We start from the raw sequence: 9,539 nt of genomic DNA on the forward strand, positions 1-9,539 counted from the left end.
TTATAGAAGACTTAGAATTTAGCATGCACTTATTTTTTTTTTTCCATTTCACTCACTTTTCCACGTCTTTGTTAATAAAATAGACAGGGCTAAAACTGGAGATAATTGCTAATATTTAGCAGAAAGCTTTAATGCCAGAGTATAGAAAAACCTCCACCCTAGGAGTTACTGTTTCAAGAAATAGATGTACAGCTGAAGGCATGCCACCTAAAGATATTTTAGAGTGGAAAAGCTATTACATATCTTGTGTTATTTTAATGTCTTTCTACCTGAAGCACAAAGATAGAACCAGAAAAGTTGTGGTCTCTTCTGAGGAAACTTGTCAAGAAAGAAAAGACACATCGCCCAAGCCCACGGGTATCACAGCACACAACCGAAGAGCCACCTGCTGGAACTTATCATGACAGCTTTCAGAATGCTTGGTATCATCATGTTTGGAAAATCCTCAGATGTACATCTAAATTGAAGCAGTAATTAAATCACTTGAATGACTAGGATATTGGTGTATAGACATGTGTGCACAGGTTCAGACAAAGTTCAGGTCCCTCCTGTGAACTTCATTATCCCTCTGCCCCGGCAACTTGCCCTGATAGGGGCCGCAGTCAGACCCGTCCTTGTGCTTCTCTCTTCTGGGGACGGGCCATGCTGGGCCATCGGAGTGTGCACTCAGGGAATTCTTGTTTGAATGAACTCTTCTGCTTCAAGCCATGTCCTTCCAGTGAGATTCAACGGCTCCACCACTAGCCAAGCAAAGCCGGATGGCGCCTTGGCACTCAACATAGCAGGTGTGCAAGGCAGCTCTCCTGAAAAGGTGCATTTTATCCATTCCAATGAACAGTGTCACCACCTAATGACAGTGGGCCAAGGATAGGCAGGAGGGGAAATGCCGGAGACAGAAAACCCAGGGCATTATAGCAACCTGGTCTCAAAAGAAATGACTTTTCCCCCTACCTGATGTTTCATTTTTAGGAACTGTTTTCAATTTGGAAGAAGAGGCTACAAAGGAGCCGGCAAGAAGCGGATCGACACCACCTTAGCCAGTGAGTCATGGCCTCCGCTGCAGATATGGGACTCTCCACAGACCTTTCTTTGCAATTCACGATTTAAAATAATAAATATCTTGAGAAAGTAGGATCTTGAATCACATCAGTTTCCAGGCGTTCTTTGAGCCCCTTACAACCTGGGTGTAGGCAGAAGTTGTGACCTTCCTCTCACATTCTTCTCCCCTCCCCTCAACTTGGCCCGTGGGACCCCAAGCCTCTTCTGCACCCACTGCTACACAGACATAAACACAGGCCACATTCAATTTAAGGTGACTTATTAGATCTTGGTAAGTGATAATGATCAGTTTTAAAAGAAAAATGCTGATGGACCCCGAGCTTCTTGTTTTCGACCTCGTTTTGCTATTCATTATGTGAAAAGAAACATCACGTTACCCATCGTTGTGTTTGTAATGACGCCTCAGTAACAGTGCCCCACTTCATAAAGGTGTTATAGGAAACTGATAAAATATAAAATGCTTTTCAATTTTTTATGTTTTCAGGAGCTATAAATAGTACAAGTTAAATTTGAGATATGACATATTTGGACCGAATATTTTTAGGCAATTGCATTGAATTAACCTCCATCTACCAAAGGAAAAAAGAGGATCCTGACCATCTGAGTAAGGACCACTGAGAAGAACCACTCCTACGAGGGGCAAGAGTTTCGAGATCCTTGGCTGCATTATTAGCAGGAAACAAAACCCAATGTGGCAACATTAAAATGTTAAAACTTGGCCCAGTTGCGTGTTCCTGAACCATCTGTGGTTCCTCAGTGTTCTCTCCAATAGGATAATGGTCCTTATGTTAGAGTGAGGCTTCCAAATATCTTGGAATGCATCCGCGGTTCTCTGTTTCCTTTTGGACAACAACAAGGCAAGGGGATATTCTTGTTCCCCAGACTGAAGAAACTGATAAACCCAGGGAGAGAAACACTGAGGGCTGAGTTCATAAAGCTGGCTCCAGCAACCAATGGATTCTGTTTTTGTACATTTAAAAATAATATGGAAAAGAGGCCTTGAACCATAATTCATACTAAATGAATATTTAAAGGTTTAAAACCTGTGCTAACAAGTTGTTTATAGATTTAAACTGCCCCTTCTGTTAACAACATGAGATAATTTCACAGTTTCTCTAGATCGCTCTATGAAATACAGACTAAAGTAATTTCATAGTCCAGTGAACTGACAATCACAGGAAAATATGCAACTCTCTAATGAGTTAAGATTTAACAGGCAAAGTTATTTATGGACTGGAAATTACTGTAAGAAATGGGAATAACAGTATGAATCCCAGCAGTGTAAATGAGAAGGATATTCATATTCAAGGTCACAAGGAAATTTGGGGGAAAGCATTACAAATTTCTTGATATCCCATCTCTGTGTGACTTGTACATTCAAGTTGGTGTCTGATTTAGTTTCTGAACTGAGGGGAGAAGATTCCCATTTACCTTAAGATAAATGACCAATATGTTAATCAACCCATCAAATTACAATCATAGCATATGTCATGATCTTTGCTATTTTGGTTGGCACTTGAATGGATACATTGCTAAACTGAGGAAGAGATTACAGGGAGCAATTTTTCTGTAAGCACACTTTCTTCTCAGCCCCTTAGATTCAGTCTGCTATATGTGTCCGTATGTGTACTTTGCTGTAGAGGATGTGGAGAATTATGAGCAGTGAGTATTTTCATAAGAAGAGAGATATCATCATGAGCCTTGAAGATAGGCATACAATGGAAATTATGTTTGGAAAAACAGCCAATTGAAAAAGTGAAAAATTAAGTAAGAAATTCATTCTACTCAGCAGAGAAACTGTTCCTTCTTGTGCCATAGTCTGGCTAAGTTGAAGGAGTTTCCCAAATTCTTATCATTTGATCAAACAATTAATTTTATTTTAAGAACAATAATACTTCGCTAACTGTTATTCTTTATATATAAAAAAATTTAACTATGTTAAAGAAAAAAAAAAAGACATAGTAGATAGTAGTGGGAATAGAGGTGGTGTGGTAAAAGACCAGTGGTTCTGTCTGAGTCCGTTCAGGGTGCTATAACAGAACATCACAGTCTGGGCGGCTTATAAACAACAGACACTTGTTTCTCATGGTTCTAGAGTCTGGGAAGTCCAAGATCAAGGTGCCAGCAGATTCAGTGCCTAGTGAGTGCCTGCTTCCTGGTACACAGATGGCTGTCTTCTCGTTGTGTCCTCACATGGTAGAAGGGGCCAGCTAGTTCTGGCGTCTCTTTTATAAGGGCACAAATCCCATTCATGAGAGCTCGATCTTCATGACCTAATCACTTTCCAGGGCCTCACTCTTAAATACTATCACCTTGGGGATTAGGATTTAATTATGAATTTTGAGGGGACGCAAACATTCAGTCTATGTCAGGGTCCTCACCCAGCTGTGCTCTTGTCTAGTGCCAGGTCTCCCCTGGGAGGCTTGGTGGTCTGGAGGGGCCTTGAAGGACGGACACAGGGCACGTTTGTGATTCAGTGCTACCTCTACTCTGTTCCCTGGCAAAACCTGTAAAACTTCTGTCTCTTGAGGATAATCAAAGATGATTGTGATTTTGTCTAAATTAAAATACTTACACTGTCATTTTCTGCCTCCTATCATGTGCCCCTTTCCTTCATTGGATGACCCCAATATTCAGAACCTTCAGCCTTCTAACTCACTTAGCTCTTTCTTTTACGGAAATAGGAAGGCATCCGATATCAGCTATTTATATTTATTGCTTGATTGCTTCATTAGAATTTAGATTAGATTAGATTAGGTTCAATTAGGTTGAATACAAATGTTCTGAAAAAGCACTTAAATTTGGGGGCTCTTTCTCTCTCACTGTGGAATAATGGATTTGGTCATCATTGGTTAAAGGAACTTCAAGTAATTGTAAGAAGAAGAAATATCCTGGAGAAGAAGAAAATGTTTGACTTCTTGCCCAAGTAGGACTAAAAATAAATCTTTAAAAGATAACAGAAAATTCTGATTTTTTAAGTTCCTTTCCAAAAATTCCTCCACTGTCCTAATGAGGGTGGGCAAGAGACTGGCTACTGGGTACATTGTGCCAGGAGCTACGTGGAGTAAAGAAGTTTGGGAACCAGGAGTTTGACGTGTCAGAGTTTGACTATGACAGTAGCTTTGTAGATCCAATTCTATTCTCCTTTTATTCCAAGGCTCCTAAATACTATGCTTTCTGATACATTTTGATGCTGTTTGTGTTGTCTTGGAATTCATTCATTCCTTCAGTGGATGTTAACTGAGTGTCCGCCAAATGCCAGACAGTATTCTGGGTATTTGAGAAACGACATTGAATAAAACAGACAAAAACCATTTCTGACCTCATGGAGTTTATATTCTAGCATAGAAGAGGCAAGCAATAACAGCAAACATCATAATAAGCAAATTACAGATTATATTAAAAGGTGACAAAGCCAAGGAAAAAATACAACAGTGTAATGTGCTCAGGGCTCTCGGGTCACAGGGACAGGCAGCAACCTTAAATAGGCTGGTCCCTTATGGGCCTCATTGGAAGGGGACATTAAGGAAAGACTTGAGGTAGTTGAAGATTTTAGCTATATGGACATCTGCAGGATGGGTGCCCAACTTAAGAGAAGAGCAGTGCAGAGGCTCTGGGCCCAAGCGTGCTGGCATGTTTAAGGGACAGCGAGGAGGCACTTGTGGCTGGGGCCCAGGGAGCCATGTGGAGACACAGGGGAATGTCTGGAGAGCTAAGAGGGGCCAGGACAGGTAGGTCCTTGTCAGCCACTGTAAGACTTTGGCTTTTACTCTGGGGGAATCAAGAGGCATTGCAGGGTTTTGAGTAGGGGAATAAGTCACATAATCTAATTTTTTTTTTTTCTTTAAACCATCACCCTGCTACTGGTTCTAGAGCTCAGGAGAGAGGGCTGACCTGAAGATGTAATTCTGAGAGTGATTAGCCTATCTACGGCATTTAACATCAGAACAATGGATGAGATCATGTAGAGCGTGAGAGAGAGAAGACAAGACGACCAAGGACTGAGCCTTGGAGTACTCCAATTTTAAAAGGTCAAGAAGAAGAAGAGGAATTAACAGAAAAGCCTGAGACGGTGCAGCCAGTGAAGTGGGAGGAAAACTAGGCAGGTGTGGTCTCCTGGAAGCCAAACTAAAATCTTTCCTATGGAGACGAAACAAGACTCGGTGTATGATTATACTTCCAGCTCAGCTGCTCACTTTTGTCACGTGGACTCCATGAATGATTATGTTTTTTTCTAGTGCTTTGAAGTTTGCGTAGCTCTTCCAAATACTATCTAATTTTATACAGAATATGAAGTAGGTGGTCAGGCATTAGGTTCACTGTTTTACAGATGTAAAATCTGAGGTGCAGAAAGACTAAGTGACTGGCTTTCAATTCCCAAAACCGTAAGGGAATAAGAGAAAGAGCCAGTGTTAGAACAGTCTTCCAAGCCTAGCCTAGTGATTTTTCTTCTACCACTTGGTGCCAGGAAATCTGACTGCACTGTCTTTCACTCTAGTTAGGGCTGGCCTGAGTTTGTTGTGGATTGAGGTACATGAAAGCTTTCTGACCCTCAGGGCGTTTAGCCTAAACTCAATCCACTTGTCTACAAATTCTGAGTGCCCACTTTGCTATTCTGCTGGCCTGAAGGGCTTCTACTCTCTGAATGCTTATAAAATGTCAGTGGATACACAAATATGTTTAAAACGTTAACTAAAATTTTCAGGCAGTAAGTGCCAAATGAGCCACTCGAAAACAAGGCTGACCTTGACCCTGCAGTGCAGGAGGCTGGGCGAAGGCTTTCTGGCCAGACTGCTCTTGTTCAAATCCAGGCTCCACCTGGTACTGTGTAATCTGGATTTGGGGCAAATTTCTTAAATCTCTCTGCACCCCAAAATTTCTCCTCTGTAAAATGGGATAATGACAGCAATAAATGGAGTATGAGAAGCAAGACAATCTAGGTAAAGTATTTAGAATGGATGTAGCAGAAAATAAGCCCTCAGTGAAGTTTAGGTCTTGTTATTTCTGAATTCCTAACATTATTCAGATTATCCTGCACAAAGTTAGTACTCAGTCGGTGTCTCAAAAAGGGACAGATAAGCGAATACATGAGCAAAGTGCTAATCAAATGGTATTGCTGCAGTACTTTAAAGAAAATCAGGAGATACGCTAATGCCACTTGGGTCCACACCAGTGACCACCCGAGGGAAAGGAATTCACATAAGGAGAGTTTTCTGCTTATGAAGCGAAGATGAGAGGCCCCAAAGGGGGAGGTAAGGTGGAAGGTGCAGCAGGTAGAAAGGATGTCCTAGGATCCATAATGCTGAACACCTGTAGCCTATTTCATAGTTGTGCTCCTGCTAACACACATGAGAGACAGACTTGGGAGGCCATGGAAACATGGGACAGAAAAGGTATGGGAAAACGAATCTGTGAGTCCTCAAATGTAAGTTCAGTGATTTGATTCAGCTTCCTTCTGCATTTTCCAGGAAAAAAAGGTTTTCCCCCTTCTATTCTATATACATAATAGGTACAAGAGTAGGAAAGGAATAAAAAAAACCAAAGTGGGATATTTATCAGTGAGACAAGGGGAGAAAATGCACCAGGTATTACATAAATTGGATAAGCCCTCCTAAAAACTCTGAAAGGTGACTATTTCTCAGTAAATAGGAATGCCATTTTTGCTTTTTATAGAGGTTCTTATTTTGTTTTCTATATATTTCTACACTTGGAACATAGCTTTGAAGAAAGAGGAACCTATATTTCCATTCAAGCTCTAGCATTCCTTTCTAGATCATTTTAATCTTTTAAAAATAAATCTCTCTGGGCCCCACTTTCCTGATCTATAATATGGGATAGTAATCCCCATTAAGAGAATTGTTTTGAGGGTATAAATATGAAGCTTTATGAAAGAACCCAGCAATGTACCTGCCCAATTTAAAGTCATGGTGTTAAGATTTCTTTTACTTTCTACAATGAATAGCAAACATGATTTTATATTTTAAGTCCTAGCCCAAATATCAATAAAAGTGAAGACTTTCTGAACTTTTCTAATAGAGTTCAGTCTTACCCTCTGTGCACACAACACATTTGGCACTTTCATTTATTAGGTTGAATTATAACTATTCATGTGTCTGTACATATGTTGGAGTAGAGAAACGTAAGCTATAGAACCTAACTGCGCATGATTAAGTAAAAAAGAGGGGGATTTATTTACAAAATATTGTTCCTTCTTATAGCTATACTAAAAAGAAGTAAACAATTTTTTTAAGGAATAAACTCACAAACCCAAAGGAATAAAAAATTCCAACAATAAAATTTTGAAAGCCAGAAGGTATTAAAAGGGTTATAACTGACTTATAAGATCCAAGAAATGTAAATTACAAGTGAGTGTAGAGAGATTCAGTAAAACCCCCGGACCTCTTATGCTTCTCACCACATAAAACGTAAGTGATAGGCTTTGAGGACATTAGAAGTTTCTTCTCTGGGGAAGATGACAAGCCCCCAAAGGGATAGGGGAACAAAACCTAAAGATATTGACAATTTGGAACTTCTCACTATAATGCCACATCACCACAAAATTAAATTTATAGTCAACAAGCTCCAACTGAGTATAAAGACCTTCCAAGGAGATTTTTAGTGCCCCAGTCTTAAATATAGGCAGATAGCCAAGGATCACCATACATCTGTGGAAAGCCTTTAATATGAAAGAGATCAAAAAAAAAGAAAAAAAAAAGCAACTTGGAAAAAATAGTGACTATGCATGGCACAGAGATTAAAACTTCTAAAAGTGAGCTAGCAACAATGTCCTCAGAGAAGTCAGAGAAGATATTACATTTGTGAAAACAAAAACAGAGTGTTATATATAAAAGAGGAGTAGGACATACAGAGGGAAAAATAATGCTCTTAGAAATTAAGATGTGTTACAAATATTAAAAACTCAATAGATGGATTGCAAAACAAAGTTGAGAAAAATCTCCCAGAAATTAAAGTCAAAAGACATTTTATGGAAATAAAAAGAAAAAAGACAAGAATATTAAACAATCATTCCAGAAAGTCTACCAGCCAAGTAATAGGCATTCCAAACATAGAAAAAAGGAATACAAAGAGGATACATCGTCTAAGATATATTTAAACACCTCTTCCAGGAATTGAAGAATATAAATTTTCAGACTGAAAGAGTCCATGAGTGTCTTGCAAAATGGGGCAAAAATAGATCTGAATCAAGATACATTCTATGTAAACTAATGTGAAATAATAGGATATATATATGTTTGTCTCTGTCCCTGGTTCTTTGGCACAGGGCTCCAAAAAGCCTTGTAAATTCCTAAGTGATAAAAATACTAAGAGCATATTTTGTTCTAATAAGGGAACTCTGGATGGGCTCCTGAATGGCTCCTGGTCACCAGAAAGACTAAGTCATCATTAGAAGCTTGGAATTTTCAGTCCTGCCCTCCCTCACTTCTCTAGAAAGGGCAGATGGTCTGGAGATGGAGTTAATAATTGATCATGCCTACATGAGGAAGCATCCAAAAAAAAATCCCCAAATACAGGGTTCAGCGTGCTGCCAGGCCGGAGAATACATCCATGTACCAAGAACGTGACACACCCCAACTCCAGAGGGGCAGAAGCTCCTGCACTTGGGACCCTCCCAGACCTCACCCTATGTATCTCTTCATCTGGCTGTTCATCTGTCCTTTTTATCACATTCTTTATAAACTGGTAAAAACAAGTGTTTCCCTGAGTTCTGTGTGCCAGTCTAGCAAATTAATTGAACCTGAGGAGGAGATCACAGGAACCTCAGATTTATAGTGAATCTGTCAGAAGCACAGGTGACAACCTGGACTTGCAATTGGCATCTGAAGTTAGGAGCAGTCTTGTAGGACTGAGCCCTTAACCTGTGGAATCTGATGTTATCTCTAGGTAGATAGTGTCAGAATTGAATTAAATTGTAGGACATCCAGCTCATGTCACAGAGAATTGCTTGGTGGGGGAGAAAACCCCACACGTTTGGTAACCAGGAGTGAAGCGTTCTGTATGACAGTAAAGGAGGAGACTTAGGTTTTCTAGTATAACTAGAGATAAAGAGAAGATTCTAAAAGCTTCTAGAGGAAGGCAAGGCAAAAACAGGTTATAAAAGGATTAAAAATCAAAATGGCTTTGTCTTCTCAACATGGACACTACAATCTCAAAAATGATTGAGCATTATCTTTAAAATTCTGAAAGAGGACTAATCCCAATCGAAAACTCTATACTCAACAAAATATAAATTATGAGTGAAAATAAACAATTTCAGATATTAAAAATTTTAAAAAATTTACCTCCTATGAATCTTCTCTCAGAAGGTTGTTGAAGGATATAACTCCCCAAAATGGAAAAGTAAACCAAGAAGAGGAAGACGTGGAATAATCCCAAGGATGATGGTGAAGTCTCAATATGACAGCTGTGTACCAGCTGTCTTTAAAAAGGAACTGGTCTAGATTGCAGCATTCAGAAGGCTC

The sequence above is a fragment of the Diceros bicornis genome, chromosome 5 (genome assembly GCF_020826845.1).
Source record: "Diceros bicornis minor isolate mBicDic1 chromosome 5, mDicBic1.mat.cur, whole genome shotgun sequence".
NCBI classification, from domain to species: Eukaryota; Metazoa; Chordata; class Mammalia; order Perissodactyla; family Rhinocerotidae; genus Diceros; species Diceros bicornis.